Source organism: Microcebus murinus, chromosome 20 (genome assembly GCF_040939455.1).
Source record: "Microcebus murinus isolate Inina chromosome 20, M.murinus_Inina_mat1.0, whole genome shotgun sequence".
NCBI classification, from domain to species: domain Eukaryota; kingdom Metazoa; phylum Chordata; class Mammalia; order Primates; family Cheirogaleidae; genus Microcebus; species Microcebus murinus.
In genome coordinates, this window is record NC_134123.1 from 35,587,713 (window position 1) to 35,605,419 (window position 17,707).

General features: G+C 49.1%; 1 protein-coding gene across 8 annotated transcripts in view; it reads right to left on the bottom strand.

Annotated features, from left to right (window-relative positions):
* Nucleotides 1-17,707, bottom strand: part of ANKRD11 (ankyrin repeat domain 11) — a 178,400-nt gene that overhangs the window by 96,534 nt on the left and 64,159 nt on the right. For 7 of the 8 annotated variants that reach the window (XM_012737261.3, XM_075995894.1, XM_012737258.3 and 4 more), the window contains one exon: nt 15,568-15,652. The exons of the other annotated variant lie outside the window; for it this stretch is intronic. The gene's annotated coding sequence lies outside the window, so the exon portion shown is untranslated. The remainder of the gene's footprint in view (nt 1-15,567; nt 15,653-17,707) is intronic. 8 annotated transcript variants of the gene reach the window in all.

Here is a 17,707-nt window from a genome sequence, read left to right on the forward strand (position 1 = left end):
AACACATCCTCGCTGGAACAGAGATGTCAGTGGCTGGCTTTGTTTATTGCTTACTTCTCCATAAGAGATGATCAAAGAGACAATTAAAAGTGATCTCGGGCGGGCACGGTTGCTCACACCTGTAATCCTAGCACTCTAGGAGGCCAAGACAGGTGGACTGCTTGAGGTCAGGAGTTTGAAACCAGCCTGAGCAAGAGCGAGACCCCGTCTCTACTAAAAATAGAAAGAAATGAATTGGTCAACTAAAAAATATATAGAAAAAATTAGCCGGGCATGGTGGCACATGCCTGCAGTCCCAGCTCCTTGGGAGGCTGAGGCAGGAGGATTGCTTGAGCCCAGGAATGTGAGGTTGCTGTGAGCTAGGATGATGCCACTGCACTGTAGCCTGGGCAACAGAGTGAGACTCTGTCTCAAAAAAAAAAAAAAAAAGTGATCCAAGATGTCCTTATTCAGTGGGTGAGTGGATAAACGGCCTATCCAGACACCGAATGTTATTAGGCCCTACAGAAATGAGCTGCCAGGTCACAAAAAGACACAAAGACCCTCAGGTGCACACTGCTAAGTGGAAGAAAACCACGTGAAAAGGCTACACACTGTATGATTCCAACTCTATGACATTCAGGAAAAGGCAAAACTACTGAGACAGTAAAAAGGTCAGTGGATGGCAGGGGTTGGGGGGAGGGATGAGTAGGGAGCGTGGGGGGCGTCTGTGTGGCACTGCAGCGGTGGGTCTGGGTCATGATGCATCCACCCAAACCACCGAACATCCAGCGCCAGGGTGAGCCCCAATGTGAAGCTCGGACTCTGAGTGATGATACAGTGGTGTGGGTTTGTGGGTTGTAACAAATGTCCCCTCTGGCATGGGGTGTTGACAGGGCCGTGCGTGAAGGACTGGAAGTGTGTGGGAACCCTCCCTACTTTGTGCTCAATTTTGCTGTGGACCTGAAACTGATGTTAAAAAAAAAAAAGATCCTGCTGCCAAAAAGACAAAATGTACAGCATGAAGGGGCTTGGATTCCCAAAGCTCACAGTGCTGGGTCAGTTCCCAGAGAGAAGTGGGGTACAGTCCTTGAAGGCCCCAAGGACACCTGATTTACCCAACAGAGGCACCCAGGCCTCCATGTGGTGGAGGGTTTGTTTGGTCACCTGCAGAGCAGTATGCAGACCCTGCCCCACCTCCCATGCCTGCCACCCCTGTCCCCCCACCCCCGCAGGCTCACAGACAGGTGTTGTGACCTCTGCCAGCCCCACTGCTACCCTGCCCATCAGCCCACAAAGTGGGAAGGGAGGCCCAAGGGGCCACAGGACAAATCCCCTCTGCTGCAAAATGCTGCAACTAAAACTTTACCAGTCGCATTATAGATTTCTCTCTAGATTATGAAGCCATTAAAAAATCACATTTGGATCATGGGAAATTAATGCTAAGTTTTAAAATATAAAATAGGGAACTTTATATACAGTGTGATCCTTGTTTGGTAAAAATATATAGCATATTCAAATTTTAAAATTTAGATGTTTTATCTTGGGTGGTAGGATTACACAAGGCTTTCACTTTCTTCTTTATACTTGACTTTGTTTACCAGTGTTATGAGTTGAAATGTGTCTCCCAGAAACAGTGTGCTGCAGGCCTGGCCCCCAAACCTCAGAATGTGGCCCGATGTGGAAACAGGTCTCTGCAGATATAGTCAAATTAAGATGAGGTCATTAGGGTGGTCCTTGCCCCAACAAGAAGGGCAGGCCTGTGATGACGCACCTACTGCTGGCCCAGAACATCAAAGACTGTCCAGAAACCACCCATAGCTGAAGAGGGGCCTGGAACACATCTTCGCTCAGTGCCCCCAGAAGCAGCTACCTGCAGACACCTTAGTCTCAGACTTCAGCCTCCAGAACTGGGGAGAACAAGTTCCCGTGTTTTAAGCACCCCGAGTTCACAGCACTTTGTTACGGCAGCCCAGGCAAACTAACACACTAAGTTTTTTTCAATGTCCATGAAGTGCTTTAATTATGGGAAAACCCTAATTCTTCTATAAGGCACTGAGTCTATCTAACTCTTACACTAAACATAAGCCTTCTATAGTTTGCTGCATAAAATAACTACCCTTTCCACAAAGGAAGGCAAAGGCAAAGCCAACTACGTCTGGACATCTATGCTTCATTTACACCAGCTCTTCATAGGGTTATCTGGGGATATCTGGCTGGTTATCTTGAGGATATCATTTATATTCCAGCCTGAGCAAGAGCAAGATCCCGTCTCTACTGAAAAAATAGAAAGAAATTAGCTGAACACTTATATATATATATTAGCCAGCATGGTGGTGCATGCCTGTAGTCCCAGCTACTCGGGAGGCTGAGGCAGGAGGATTGCTTAAGCCCAGGAGTTGGAGGATGCTGTGAGCTAGGCTGACGCCACGACACTCTAACAGAGTGAGACTGCCTCAAAAAAACCAAAAATTTATAATTAACCTTAGCAAACTGCAATAAGGTGTTGGGAATTGAGTGTTTCATTATGTTGCTGGACAGATGTTTTAACTGACTCTACTGAGGACTGTGGAGATTAAAAAAAACAGAACTCACCCTTGGCCCAACTCTATTCCCTGCTAACCCCAAATCCTATTTCTGCCCTAGACTTTTTCTACCCCAAATCTCCCAATTGCAACCAAATAGAAATTTTTTATTTGTTTTAAATTTATAAGAATTTGAAGCCCACAGACTCAGTGATCTCTGAAGGCATGGAGCACTGGCAGGACTGGCGGAGCCTTGGAGGGCAGTGCTCCAGAAGAGGGGCCAAGGGATGCATCAAGAGGACAGTTCCAGAGGTGGCCACCATGGGAATTGAGTGGGGGACACGCAGGCAGGTGCTCCACAGAGGTGTGGCTGTCCTGGCTCTGTGGCCCTGGACAGAGCGGCACCACCACCTTCCCACAGCAGGTGCCTCGAGCTCCAGGCCATGCTCTGGGGCAAGCCCTTCGCCTCAACCCCAGCATCAACAACTGGGACCCAACTGGGTGCTGGAAGCACTCAGACCACGCTGACGGTAAGTGATCTGAAACGGCATTTTCTTATTAATATACACGATGATATATCATAAACTACACAATGTGAGACATTCTTGAAGTTTTCAGGTAAAATATCTCAAAGAAATTTCTCCCTAACAGGTACACCCAACACTCCTGGGCCCGTGTGTTCACTTATTTCTGCGTCAAGAGCACTGACTCAGGCCCCTGAGACGCTGTAAAGCAGCCACTGTGGGTAGAGCCTGAGCACGCGTGTGACAGCCCAGAAGACAGTGAACTGTGCTGGGCAGGGCGGAGCCATAAGAACTCTGGTGTTGGTCTGTGTGGTCCTGACACACAAACCCATCCTCCAACCTGGGTATGGGGGCGAAAGACACGTAACGAACCCTCTAGCAGCCAGTTTCCTCCAAGGTTTCCCTCAGGATAGCTGGTGCTCTCACAAATGTCTGACAACCAGAGATTTAAAATTAAAGATAATATTTCTAAAGGTGAAAAAAAATTTAAAAATAAAAATAAAGCAGTCGCTGTGTGGCCCTGTCACTCCCTCCTGGCTGATCTCAGCAGAACACAGAAATCTGTCTGCCGTGATCACGGCTGGGAACACGGGACGCTGTTCCTTCCTCTTGGAGGACTCTGCTGTGGTGAGGATCACATGTTTATCCCTGAACTGAGGCATGGAACGCTGTCACGCGATCCCAGGAAATCCACAAATGAGGCAACTCAGCACGTGTTCAACCAGGAGAGGCAATGACAGCTTAAAAAGAGAAGTACGCCCCCAAACTAGCAAAGACTCCAGACCACTTACACGAAACTTCTGCTGCCTCCCAGGGAGGGGGTTCCAAAACGCATTTTTATATGACAGGACACAAAAAGTAGCAAGACTACAAGACTAACATAGGGCAAACAAATGCCAGAGATTCAAAGCATGGCAAACATATGACCAAAATTCCAAGCTGTGGAAGATTCTACATGGACCCGCAAGAGCTGCTAGCCAGGCGTTGATGCGCAGCTGCACCACACCCACCCGGGACAAGCCTGTTTAAGAGCAGGGTCAACAGACAGCAATGGACACAGCCGCAGGCGGCTCCAGCAGCGATGCGGCCTGCAAGTTCACAGTAGCATGGGAGCCGAGAGAAGCCCAGTGAGGGACACTGTGGTGTTCCCACCCCTCAAAGCACTGGATCACAAGCAGACGCCTCTGAGAATGCCAACATCCGTGCAACTAAGAAAATGGAACTGCAGGAAGGAAGCCAAATTTCTGGACGGGCAAGAAAAATTGCTTTCTCTAGAAACACTTAAAATGTAGAAACCTATTATGCCTCCCATGTAAAATTTTTCTACGCATTTTAAAGGATTATTAGCCACAAAATGTTATTTTGTTATTCTAGTGTCCTTCAGAAAATGAGGCATCAGTTCAAACGATCCCAGGTAAAAGGAAAAAAAAGGAAAAGCTGCCTTAAAAACGCCATCGACCAGCACAGCTGCCAGTCTGACGTGTGCCCTGGCCTGGCTTCCCCAGGGCATCTGAGCCACAGACAGGACACAGACGTGGATCCAGAGAGTGAGAACCTCTGAGTGAGCATCACCAAGTCCGCACCACCAAGCGGCGTGTTCAACTCCCTCACACGGTCACGGGCGCAGAGCAGAGGAGCCAGGAGCACCGTGGTCCATGTGGCCATCAGCTCATCTCTACGTACCTTGCAGAGCTGCTCTGAGGATGACAGACATCCAAATGTCGCTTTGATTTTCAAAGTTACTGCACACACAAGAAATCGCCACATAAATCACACTGCTAAAGTTCGGTTGGCATTCTTTTCTTCAGAGTGGGCACTCGAACATCAGCCAAAGTGGTAACCACAGACCACTTTAAATGCAGTTTGTTGTTTTAAATAAAACTGAAAGCAGACTTCCAAAAAGAAGCATCTAATAGCTTCTCCTCTCAGCATCCCACCCCAAGGCCTAACACCACTACTCATGCTCACCTGGTGCAAGCACAGGTGAAGCCGTAAGGCAGAGTCGGAGCCCAGGCGCTGATGCAAACAAGGGAGAGCGGCTGTAAACACAGATGGAATGAAGCTACTCGCTCGCTGCTCACCGCCTGCTGTGCCCGCCTTTCCTAAGTTTCATGGCAGACAATGTTCCCACAGACGCGGCAGGGAGGGGTGCGGCTCTGGGGCCCACTCCCTAACAGGCCACCGCCAGGGTTGGGGGACCACGGTCCTATCCTATTTCTGTATTGTTATTTCTAACTGAGTTTCAGAGCACTTTTTCTCCAGAATCTATGCTCTCAAATAATTTTCACTAGCTAGAAACAGATGCCCTACGTAGGCAATCAAGGGAAGAGAAAATACAGTGCGGCCACACACCACTTAGCAACACAGACACATCCTCAGAAACGCAAGGCCTGGTGATTCCATCCCTGCATGAGCACCACAGCGTGCACTTACACAGACCTGGACGGCACAGCCCACACACGCCTCGGCCGTGTGGTCTGCTGGCTGCAAATCTGCGCAGCACATCACTCTGCTAAACACTGCTGGCAGCTGCAACACAATGGAAGTGTCTGTGTATCTAGACACAGAGGTGCAGTAAACATAGGGACCACTGACGAACATGCAGTCTGCTGCTGACTGCAATGCCACCATGAGAGGTAGACTGAGTTCCATGGTGCATTCTGCAATCACCTATGCTCAAGAGCCCCTCTGCATGCATGCAGCTTTCTTATCACGCTTCCTGACTGCTGCACATGAGACATGCACTGATGGTCACTTGTCCAGAAACGTGGCACTGAGGTGCCACAACCAACCATAAAGCTCCTCTTCCCACCCAGACCCTGGCACTTACGGCTCAATTTCCCCACATTCCCTCCCAGCAATCCTCAGAGCAAAGGATGGATCACTGTGAATTCAACTGATCTCCATCAAACAGCAGCCAGATCACCAAGCTCCTAGGTCTAGTTATACCCTTTGTTTCCTGTTTCTTAATTATAAACACTTGGCAACAGTTCAGTGCTGTGGACAAGAAGCCCTTCTAGACCTTCAGTTCTGAATTGGCACATGCACACAGTGGGTTCCAGGACAGACACAGGCTATGCCCATAGCTCTGACCAGAGCACAGACCCTCCCGGCACACACAGGCCTGAGCACCAGAGACCACCTCCCCCATGTCCGAGGGTGGGAGCAGATCACAGACCACCAAACGTGCTCTGGGACTAGCAGGCAGTCCTGGAGGGGGCAAGGGACAAAGGCGCCCCACATGGACTCAGCAGCCCATCCACAGGAAACGCCCTACTTAGCACACAGGCATGCAAGCACAGCAGCCTGCTGTGAGGAAGACAGACGCACTCTCTCCAACACTGACCACCTAGGGGACAGAAAACTGACGGGGAGCAAAGGGGAGGAAAGCCAGTGCAGAATCCACCACTCGGATGTCAGCCTATGGCTGCAGGAAGGACAGGGACAAGAGAAGGCAGAGAAGGCAGGCCAAGTGTCTCCCTGGAGCTGACATAACCAACAGCACAGCGTCCCAGGGCATGGGCTCCCTGAAACACGGACGCCCTCCTGGGGGCAGCAGAAGGACCATCATGGAGCACTGAAGGAGGAGGAGGAGGAGAAGTCCTGGGAAACAAATCACAACACATAAGAACACGACCGGCCAGGTGTGGTGGCTCACGCCTGTAATCCTAGCACTTTGGGAGGCCGAAGTGGGTGGATTGCTCAAGGTCAGGAGTTCAAAACCAGCCTGAGCGAGACCCCGTCTCTACCAAAAGTAGAAATAAATTAATTGACCAACTAAAAATACATATACAAAAAAAAAAAATTAGCCGGGCATGGTGGCGCATGCCTGTAGTCCCGGCTACTCGGGAGGCTGAGGCAGTAGGATCGCTGAGCCCTGGAGATTGAGGTTGCGGAGAGACAGGCTGACGCCACGGCACTCACTCTAGCCTGGGCAACAAAGTGAGACTCTGGGCCGGGCGCGGTGGCTCACGCTTGTAATCCTAGCACTCTGGGAGGCCGAGGCGGGCGGATTGCTCAAGGTCAGGAGTTCAAAACCAGCCTGAGCGGGACCCCGTCTCTACTATAAAAATAGAAAGAAATTAATTGGCCAACTAATATATATATATATATGAAATTAGCCGGGCATGGTGGCTCGTGTCTGTAGTCCCAGCAACTCGGGAGGCTGAGGCAGGAGGATCGCTTGAGCCCAGGAGTTTGAGGTTGCTGTGAGCTAGGCTGACGCCACGGCACTCACTCTAGCCTAGGGAAGAAAGCAAGACTCTGTCTCAAAAAAAAAAAAAAAAAGTGAGACTCTGTCTCAAAAAAAAAAAAACAACACAACCGACAAAAACACCCTCACAGGAACGCTAAGCAACAGCAACATCTAAGAAAAGGATCAGGCCAGGCGCGGTGGCTCACTGGCTCACGTCTGTAATCCTAGCACTCTAGGAGGTCTAGGCGGGATGATCGCTCAAGGTCAGGAGTTCGAGACCAGCCTGAGCAAGAGTGAGACGCTGTCTCCACTACAAATAGAAAGAAATTATCTGGACAATTAAAAATATATAGAAAAAAATTAGCTGGGCATGGTGGCGCATGTCTGCAGTCCCAGCTAACTTGGGAGGCTGAGGCAGGAGGACGGCTTGAGCCCTGGAGTTTCAGGTGAGCTGTGAGTTTGAGTTTGCTGTGAGCCAGGCAGACGCCCAGGCAACAGAGTGAGACTCTGCCTCAAAACATAAATAAATAAATAAATAAATAAAATAAGGAAAGGACTGGAAAGAGTTGGCAGAGAAAGACAACAGGAGATGATATGGTCAGAGGTTTACAGAGGAAGCGTGAGAATGAAACACAGGACGACCCAGCAAAGCTGAAATGCCCTTCCCCAAGTGCTGGCCACAGGCCACTGCCCTCTGCCCCACTCCCAGTGGGAACAGCACCCACCTCCCCAGGGTTGGCATCACAGTTGTGAGACGACAGCCACACACACACACGGTCAAAAAATGAACACCTCTGTTCAAACCTGTTGTCTGGTAACTTAAGAAAGCCAAACTGGTAAGTTATTGGGTAAAGAGAGAAAACGCCTACAGCAACGTGTGGGAAATCACAGCTGTCTTTCTCAGCCACAGCTGCCAGGCAGGGGCACAGCTCCGCCCCTAAAGCCCGTCTCTCACTCAGACAACAGAAAGTTGTCACATGGCACAAGTGTGACCCCTGATAAGGAACTGGAAGAGGCCAAGGCAGCTTCCAAGACTCGCCTGTGAACTGGGTATATGCACTCAGCCAACAGGCTCCCCGGGAAACCTCACTCCAGTGTCCCCTTAGAATTCCCTTCCACCACCAAGGTTCTCCCAACGTCCCAGACTCCAGGACAGGTGACAGCCCCAAGACAAGTACTGCATTTGTGTACACAAAGCAAACGGCAGTAGCAGCACACACGCATGCTTCCTTCAGCTTCAGGCCAGAGAAGAGTGAGGCGGGCACAACCACCTCAAAGAGAGGGGCAAAGCGACCGGCACCTGGCCGCACAGAGGAGGAAGAGGAAGACAGGCACACAGGCTTTTAGGAAACAACTTTGCAGTGACCCCAAACAGGTGTGAGTAGCCAGCCCAGATTCCCTTCATTTTACTTACAGGCCTTGCTCTGGCCCAGGCACACTTTAGGCACATGGCAGCTGCCCAGGAGCAAGACACTCGAGTATACCTGCACGCTCAGGCCCTTGAGATGAGCAGGCAAGTTTGAAAGAGGGGCCCGGGGCCCAGGTCCTGCCTAGGGGGGACAAGTGCCCGAAGCACAACCCCTCACTCAATGCACCTGCCACCTTCCCTGGAGCCAAATGCTGACCCTAACCCTAACCCCTCTGGGTTAGCACGACAGACAGACAAGGACAGACCCCAACCCTCAAATCACTCACTCTGCCATGACAAGCTGAGGCATCTTGAAAACCCTACTTCCTCAATATCTTTTGAAGCCTAGAATCTTCTTATGAAAAAATGTAGAAAGTGTTATTTCCTAGGGTTTTGTAAGAGAAAAAAGAGAACATAACATAAGGTCTATGAAGACCCAGCAGAGGACAGCCTCTCACAGACCGTAAGAGTTGCTGGAAGATGCAAATACACAGGGTGTTCTCTTTTTTTTTTTGAGACAGAGTCTCGCTTTGTTGCCCAGGCTAGAGTGAGTGCCGTGGCGTCAGCCTAGCTCACAGCAACCTCAAACTCCTGGGCTCAAGCAATCCTGCTGCCTCAGCCTCCCGAGTAGCTGGGACTACAGGCATGCGCCACCATGCCTGGCTAATTTTTTCTATATATATTAGTTGGCCAATTAATTTCTTTCTATTTATAGTAGAGACGCAAAACTCCTAACCTCCAGCGATCTGCCCGCCTCAGCCTCCCACAGAGTGCTAGGATTACAGGTGTGAGCCACCGCGCCGGGCCAGGGTGCTCTTTTTGTTGTTCTTGAGACAGTGTCTCTCTCTGTTGCCTGAGCTAGAGTGCCATGGCATCAGCCTAGCTCACAGCAATCTCAAACTCCTGGGCTCAAGCGATCCTTCTGCCTCAGCCTTCCAAGTAGCTGGGACTACAGGCATGTGCCACCATGCCTGGCTAATTTTTTCTATATATTTTTAGTTGCCCAATTAATTTCTATTTTTAGTAGAGATGGGGTTTTGCTCATCTCTACTCACTCTTGCTCAGGCTGGTTTTGAACTCCTGACATCTTGAGCGATCCCTCCCGCCCCGGCCTCCCAGAATGCTAGAATTACAGGTGTGAGCTACCATGCCCAGCCTCACTTCTTAATTTCAATCTAAATGTGTATAATACTATTTGCTGTGCAGCTACAGGACAAAATTTTAACATAAAATTTAATATCATGGAATCCAACAGAGTGGGTACTGTCCTTTGAGCGCCACCTAACATTCTCCTGAAATCATTACAAAGTCCATTCCCAAAGGCAGCATTTAGTCAGCCACCAGGGGACAATATTTGGGAACTATAGTTCCCAATAACAAAAAACAAGATAATTTTAAACAGAGGCTGTTACCAGGAGATGGAGAAAGTGGACAGAAGCAGAAGATCCGTGGACCGTGGTGGTGGGCAATGGTCTAGGCCTGCAGAGCAGGTGCAAGACACCCTGCAGGGCCGGGCCACCCTGGGCTACGAAGGCCACCCTCTGCCCTCCGCCCACCACTCCAGTTCTACCCTCCAGAAATACTCAGAGTCCCAAAAGCGCTGCTACCTTGTTGATGTGCTAACATGGCCTCAAGGTTTATTTTTTCCTATATACAAACCACCCATTTAACAAAAGGTCAACAAAGTCAAAAGCTATAACAGTTGAAGGAACCCTCCTTGTTCGTTTCCCTCTCCTAATATGCCAGTTCAGAGCACTCTGAGCCAAGGAAGCTTCAACCCTGGGCAAAGTCAGAGCTGAGATGGAAGGGCTAGGGTGAGGAAGACAGGAGCTGTTAGTGAGTGCACTGGTGGTCAGGGCAAGAAACAAGTCATGTGTGTGTGCTTGTGTGGGAGTGTGCGTGTTTCTACACCTCGAGCGGGATCTAGCCGCTCCCACTGCCAAAGTCAACATGTCCCGGCTGCCTAGCCCCCACACATGGTTTCCTGAGAGGCTGGTGAACAGAAAGTCAGGCAACAAGGGCAGGAGGCCCCAGGGGGCCCTTGCATGGCCCAGGGCTCTGGAGTCCACATTGGTGTGGCTGCCATTGTCCACACCCCCAGGCCCCAGCCTGGGAGCCGGTGCCCTACCCCACCTCCCTGTGCATATGCTGGTGCTGCCCTGGGGCCCCAGGGCCTGTCGCTCTACTCCTCTCACCTCACCACCCTGTGCCCACTCAGCTGCACCTTCAGCATCTCCACGTGCAAGACACACTGGGAGGGACCACAACTGCCACCAAGGAGACAGAATGAGCCAGCCAGATCAGACACCACATCTCCACATTCAGGGCAGCCCACCCTCCACACCCACTAGCACTGCTCTGCCGATACCCACACATCACACGTCCTCCTTCCCAGCACACAGCACAAACAGCGAGGACCCAAGAGGCCTGCTCTAGAGTGGAGGAGGAGACCAGTTTGCACCAGAACTTGAGAAACCCAGTGGCTAGTCATGAAGATGCCTCCCAGACCCTCCTGGCCACTCCCCAGACACCTCACTTCAGCCTGGCCCAAAGGCACTCAGGCCACACTGGACCTGTCTCCTTCCTCTTCTCTTCCTCCCACTAAAATCTAAGCAAGTTTGTAAGTGAAACTTCTTCTAATGAACGACATTTTTAAAGGTGAACAGAGTCCTTACTCGTTACAGGAACTCGATTACATTCAGCAAGAAACAAGCAGGAAAGTATAAAGGTACTTTGGTGTCGTTATAGTGGCCATCTTTAACAGAACTTATTAAGCATCTATACTATTCCAGATCCAGGCAAAACTGTTTTACTGTCAAATATAAAAACATGGAGGGAAAAAATATCCCTAAAGCCCACTTTAAAAATTGATGGTATTAAAAAAATAGGCCCTAGTGGCACACGTGTGTAGCTGGGGTGAGAGAATGACTGAGGCCCAGGGACTCGAGGCTGCAGGGAGCTGTCAGCACACCACTGCGCTTCATCCTGGGCAACAGAGCAAGACCTTGTCTCTAAAAATAACAAAATAAAATAAACACTGGCCCCATGAGAATCACTGTAGTTAATAATGGAAAGAAAATAATAGCAATATTATAACCAAGAAATGAAGTCCTTCATAGCCCACAAACCTTTCTTGGGTCCCCAGCATCATCTCTACCTGCCCCCCAGGTCAATGGAGGTCACGGAGACCAGAGGCCCATCCAGCTAAAAACACTCAGACAGGAAAAACATGATACTGACACCCAGGACTAATGCCACCTGCTGCAGCCACTTTGACTTCTCAAACCTCCTCAGCCTGGGCACTGGAGTTCACCGGGCAGCTCAGGTGCAGTAGACTAAGAGCCCCTGAGTGCTGCTATCAGCAGGGGCCATGGAAAGAGAGACATCAAGCTTCTGGGGAAAACTGGACATAATTGTGAATTTTTATCTTAATAAACCTAATTTAAGTAACATCTCAGCTTCTGTAAGTTGAGGTTTAAAGGAGCCTACCTACAAAAATTCCTTAGAACCCTAAAATTATAATAAAGGTTGATTATACTAAAAATTTGGTAATTTATATTCACTTAATTAGCCATGTATATTTCTTTGATAATGAAGTAAAGTATGCTTTGTCATCAATTTCTAAATCCAAACAAAACATAATGTGTTGAAAAAGGGAAGTGAATTAGCATTAGGACCTATAGATTTTCTACAAGCCTGGAAACTCCAGCCCAGACCCATGGCCCCGTTAACAGCTCCCCAAGAACCGTGGCCACACCCCAACACAAGTGCCCAGGCCGTGATCTAATGGCCAGGTACCCCAGGAAGGGCTTCTCTCTCTGCTCTCAATACCAGAGGGTGCAGTGGGCTGTCAAGGACAACAATCCTGCCCACCCCACTCCAGCCCTGTGCTAGAGACCCAGGCATCCCAGCACCTGGGAGGGGCTCAGCGGTAAGCACAGCTGCTCACAGACTGCGGAGGCACAGAGAAAGCCCAGCACACCGTTTCTGTGAATGCCATCCGAGCTCAGCATTTAAGCAAGTCAAAGACTAATCACTTTTCTATTTTAAATAAAGGTGTTCCATTAAAAATATAAAACATTAAATCCAAGCCTCCTTTAATAGATACAACACTGCCTTTATTATCATAATATACCTCTTTGAAAAACCAAAGTGTTTTTGGAAACATCACTCGAAGCCCCATTTCACACGCTGCTCAGGCCAGTGCTGGAGCGCAGCACTGGCGGCAGCCCATGCGGCTGGGTGACCACCACCACAAACCTGGGTATGGTCAGGAGCCGTGCCCCTCCCATCACCCCGGCCAAGAAAGATGTCAGTTGAAACTGGAGTTTATGCTACAGAAAGGTAAAAAAATATTAAATCCTTTCATGTACATTTCCACAAAGTGTATTTAATCTCTAAAGAAATCTTTAAGATAGGTATTACCCTTACCACTTTCACAGGGAGGAAACTGAGGCTCAGATAATTGAAGAAACATGCCCAAGGTCACGGAATTAGCAGCATTGGTGGACCCAGTCCACAGACGGCCTTGGGCCCCAGATCCCACAGCCACACGTGGCAGCCCAGAATCCATCCACACTGAGTACCCGATTCATGCCCAGATGGGAGAAAAGGACACAGCAGAATACACTTAAGAAGCTTTAACAAGTCTACCTGTCAGGAAAAATGATCTTATATCTGAAATAAAGTACTCATATTCCAGCTTCGGTGACCAAAATAAGAATGAACGATATAAATAACAACGAAAGATATTACAGAACCTGCAAATTTATTTCTTTTTAATCCTGAATTTTAATGCCAGAAAAGACCATCGAGGATGAACCTCAGTAACTCCCGTGGGACGAAGTCCACTGGTGCTGCCCCAGCTCTCTCCCACACCTGCGACCTGACTTCCGCACACTCGCCCCCAGCAGCCAGAACAGACTAGAGCTAGCAGCCTCCATTCATTCACTCCAACCACCACAGACAAAAAAGACTGTTAACATCACTATTACCTGAATACTTACAGTTCACCAAAGTGACAAATGGCACTAAACAATTTAGATTATTACCCTAGTATGGTCAAAAAGCCAACACTTCCTATGCCATAAAACCTAAACGTGTTTGTTTTTCTCAATTCACTAGAGCACCAGGCCAGTTAGGCCAATCCCAGGTTCTGTCAGCAAAGAGTCGCTGATATCTTGTTTCCATTTGATCAAGGAAACACACATATTTTGAGAATCACTAAATGCTTATCAATAACCTAATTTTCAACACCAAGGTAAAAAGCATCTTGTTTTTCCTTATTACACATTAAGGTCAACACCACACTTTGGAGAAACAGGCACAGCTCAGGTGGCAGGTGTGGGCAGGTATGGCTTTCCCCGTGGCTGCCTCTTTCTTCTCCCAGGCACCTGGTCCCTCACGCACCCACCCCCACCGTGACCCACCCCTACTGTGACAACCACGCAGAACCCACCTGCGAACCCTGGTCATTGGCAGGCCTACTGCCTAGGCTGGCTCCTCACGTCCACCCACCCTGCAGATTACAGAAGACAACTCCAGGCCCATGGCCAGGGACATCGCAGATTCCCTTTCTGTCAAGCCCCATTCCCGACTTCCAAGGAAATACTCCGTCAAGTGGAAGAAACCAGTCAGTGCATTTCCAAGTGGCTAGGATAAAGGACGGACACAATAGATTAAGAAAACTCACAGGGCCGGGCGTGGTGGCTCACGCTTGTAATCCTAGCACTCTGGGAGGCCGAGGCGGGCGGATTGCTCAAGGTCAGGAGTTCAAAACCAGCCTGAGCGAGACCCTGTCTCTACTATAAAAATAGAAAGAAATTAATTGGCCAACTAATATATATATAAAAAATTAGCCGGGCATGGTGGCGCGTGCCTGTAGTCCCAGCTACTCGGGAGGCTGAGGCAGTAGGATTGCTTGAGCCCAGGAATTTGAGGTTGCTGTGAGCTAGGCTGACGCCACGGCACTCACTCTAGCCTGGGCAACAAGCGAGACTCTGTCTCAAAAAAAAAAAAAGAAAACTCACAAAGGAAGCAGCAGGAAAGGTTTTCTTCATGTTTGCTAGGAGTAACAACACCACAAATTGATAACGTATGTTTGGACTGTTTTGTTTTAAAACACTGACTAAAACTTAGCCAAGATATGAAAACTAAAAGGAGCCAGTTTTCTTTCCACTTGTTATCGACTCACACACAGGAAAAATAACGACCAGTCACAATGCATCTCCCGAGGAGGCTGTCCTCCAGAATACACACTGGGTCAGAACCAAGGCCAAAGTGTTCATGCAGGCAGCTGCCCCCTCTCCAAAAACATGCCCATGATACCAAGGAGCTGGCAAGCAGTCAAACCGGCAAAGGACCCCACCAGCTACCCCAGAGCCATACACACGGGCTCAAGTTTCTAGGAGCACAAGCAGCGGCCAAGATGAGTCAATACAAAGGACACCCAGAGTGGAATCTGCACCAGGCCCGTGCGGCCTTGTCCCAGAGACAGTGATGACCATGCTCCCAGTGGTATCTAAAAGCCATCCTGCATGTAAACTCTTAATGCGATGTGCACAGATCACGCAACACACACAGCAACCACAGGGTCTCAGTATCTCCAGACTACCTGGGATAGGGAAAATCAGACAGAGGAAGCTGAAGAAAAGTAAACTTGTTTTACAGACTAGGCTACTAACCTATCTAAATCTTTCAGCAGAATTCCTCTCACTGTGACACTAATGATGCTATCCATTGAGCCCTGAGAGCCCACTGCTAACCACTCAGAAAACACCCTAAGTGACATCTAGAACAAAAGTCAAGACATTTAGCTAAAACACTATCAAGCCCAAAAAAACCAGCCTGCACACTTAGGCATTATTCTGATACTCATTTTTACAAACCAATGAAAATAACATAAATTGATAAGAAAGAACACAGTGAAATATTTACCGATTCCATAGCTGAAGGTCAACGCTGACGAGGACTGTGTATTAAATCCCACAGAGGCGTGTCCCAGAGCACGGCTGTGAATATTCTGAAACGAGAGTGAAATCAGCTCACGTAAATACAGAATCTCAGCTTCAGTCCTTTCGAGCTTTCAGTCTCCCTTCACTCGGGCCGAACTGCTTACTCCACCTCCTCCTCCTGTCTTCGTAACCCCCCACCCACCCCTGCTCCCTGTGACGGCGGAAGTTGTCCAAAGCGCGCTGGCTGCCCGGGGAAAGGGCTCACACCAGGCCCTGCTTCAGGGCCCTGCACAATGGAATCCTGACTCCCTGTCTTTCCTAGAGAACAGAGCCTCTCGGGGGGCTAAGAGAAGGACAAGGCCTTGGTTGTCCAATGATCTGGGTGGGGCTCTCCCTGGGACAGGGCTCAGCACCAGGCTCACCCTCCTGGGGGCCACTCACAGCAGTTTCCATGCATGGGCTTGGATGGAAATTTACAGAAATCTCAGAATACAGTCATCAAATCTTTGTCAAAGTGTTCTGCATCCTCTGTGGACTTCCTGTCACATTCAGGATAAAATCTAAACTCTCTAGCACTCTGGGAGGCTGAGGCAGGAGGATCACTCAAGGTCAGGAGTTCGAAAGCAGCCTGAACAAGAGCAAGACCCTGTCTCTACTAAAAATAGAAAAAATTAGCCAGGCATGGTGGCACATGCCTGTAGTCCCAGCTACTCGGGAAGCTGAGACAGAAGGATCGCTTGACCCCAGGAGTTGGAGGTTGCTGTGAGCTAGACTGACACCACAGCATTCTACCCCAGGAAAAAGAGTAAGACTCTGTCTCTTTAAAAAAAAGAAACAAACAAAAAAAAGCAACACATTAAATTCTCCCTTTGATTCACCTTCCTCACCAACCCCACCTAGTCCCCAACTTCCCACTCTCCTCTACCTGGAGGCCCCTCAACATCCGTAAGCCCCGCATCTGTGCTCGGGGTCCCCCTTCCCACCTACGCTGCACCAGGCGGGGCCACCTCACGCCACTCTAATCTCTTTACATCCTTAACCTACATAGGGATCTGCCCCTCAACATCCATAAGCCCCGTATCTGTGCTCGGGGTCCCCATTCCCACCTATGCTGCACAAGGCAGGGCCACCTCACCCCATTTTATTCTCTTTACAGCCTTAACCTATGTAGGGATCTGTTCTCAAAGACACAGATGTCACGGAGTTCCAGTTCAGAAATGAACCCCAGCATCCTCCCACTGTGAGTCTGAGTACTTCCCAGCACAACTCAGGACACACAGGAGGATCACAGTGAACCCACAAATGCCTACACATCTTGCAAATATGATTGTAAAATGCTGTCTGGGGGTGGCTGTGTACAGAGGGCCTCCCTGAGGGGGAAGCACCCGGTAGGCACATCTGCCCAGAGAAGCCCCTGCTGCACTGACACCTTCCTGGCAGGGGCAGGTCCACACCCCACAGCTTCCGTCCAAGCACAACCATTTCTTATTAACCACTGAGCTATGCCTGCACATATCAACATAGCTGAATCTCAAAACTCACAATGAATGAAAAAGCAGGTCTTAGGGGAATATATCAAACATACCTATAGCTTTCAAAAGCACATGAAACTTAATACATTTGATTTACCATGCACATAGTAAAATTTCAGTAAAAGGTTAAAGAAATTATAAAATTCAAAGTAACGGTTCCCTTTGGTGGTGGTGGTAGGGAGGTGAATGCCAACGGGGAAGGGCACTGAGAATGCCCAATGGTGCTGGCAGAGCATGGCCAGCTGGATGGGGAGGGGCTCCTGTGCTTGTGCCATGACAATCACTGCGGCACCTGCCCGTGACATGCTGACAGGAGCCAAAGCACCTGCACCCCCAGTGCCTTCCCAGCTGACTGCACAGGGGAAAGAGAAGGCAGGGGATGTGCTGTGGGGTCACGCTCCATTTTATGACTAACTGAAATAATTTATTTCTATAATTCACAACTAGGAATTTAAAAGTACAGAGACAAATATTTATTTTTGTTCTTGAATCGTTTTATATGAAAATGTAGCAATCTCAACAATTTGAAAGTAAATACAAAGTCTAATAGCAAAAAAAGAGCAAATGACTACATATAATATAATCTTACAG